Below are 951 nucleotides of genomic sequence, written 5' to 3'. Positions count from 1 at the left end.
GGACTGGGGGGAACTGGGGGGACTGGGAGGGAGTGGGAGGGACTGGGACGAGCGGGGGGAACTGGGAGGGACTGGGAAGGAGTGGGGGGGACTGGGAGGGACTGGGAGGGACTGGGAAGGAGTGTGGGGGACTGGGAGGAGTGGGAGGGACTGGGTGGACTGGGGGGGACTGGGAGGGACTGGGATGAGTGGGGGGAACTGGGGCGGACTGGGAGGAGTGGGGGGAACTGGGAGGGACTGGGACGAGCGGGGGGAACTGGGAGGGACTGGGAGGAGTGGGGGGAACTGGGGGCACTGGGAGGGACTGGGATGAGTGGGGGGAACTGGACTGGGGGGAACTGGGGGGACTGGGAGGGAGTGGGAGGGACTGGGACGAGCGGGGGGAACTGGGAGGGACTGGGAGGAGTTGGGAGAAACGGTCGGACTGGGAGGGAGCGGTAGGGACTAGCGGGAACTGGAGGGGCCGGGGTTAACCAGGAGGCAACTGGGAGGCAACCGGGAGGCAACCGGGAGGCAACTGGGAGGCAACCGGGAGGCAACTGGGAGGCAACTGGTCGCGGCGGGCGCTCACCAGACCACCTCGCCCACGTTGGAGGAGATGAGGTAGCGGATGAACTGCTTCATGTTGTTGTAGATGGCCCGGCCCTCCTCCACGGCCGCCACGATGGTGGAGAAGTTGTCGTCGGCCAGCACCATCTCCGAGGCCGTCTTGGCCACCGCCGTCCCCGAGCCCATGGCGATGCCGATCTCGGCCTTCTTCAGCGCCGGCGCGTCGTTCACGCCGTCCCCGGTCTATAACGGGGGGGAGGGGAGGTCGGCGGGGGGCGGGGGGGGGGGCGGGGAGAGGCCCGCGGGGGAGGGGGAGCGAGGGGAGGTCAAGGGGGGCGGGGGGAGGTGGTGGCGTTTGGTGGCGGTGTCCCCCAAAATGGTGTTGATGGTGGCTGTCAAGGT

General features: G+C 69.4%; 1 long non-coding RNA gene across 1 annotated transcript; it reads left to right on the top strand.

Annotated features, from left to right (window-relative positions):
* Positions 1 to 6: 6 nt before the first annotated feature.
* LOC118158886 lies at positions 7 to 687 on the top strand. The gene is made up of 2 exons (XR_004746927.1): positions 7 to 468; positions 503 to 687. It is a non-coding gene; the product is annotated as an uncharacterized LOC118158886 (long non-coding RNA).
* Positions 688 to 951: the final 264 nt, after the last annotated feature.

The sequence above is a fragment of the Oxyura jamaicensis genome, unplaced genomic scaffold, assembly GCF_011077185.1.
Source record: "Oxyura jamaicensis isolate SHBP4307 breed ruddy duck unplaced genomic scaffold, BPBGC_Ojam_1.0 oxyUn_random_OJ60491, whole genome shotgun sequence".
Lineage (NCBI taxonomy): Eukaryota > Metazoa > Chordata > Aves > Anseriformes > Anatidae > Oxyura > Oxyura jamaicensis.
Note: the sequence above shows the minus strand (reverse complement) of the source record. Positions and strands in the feature narration are given on the sequence as shown.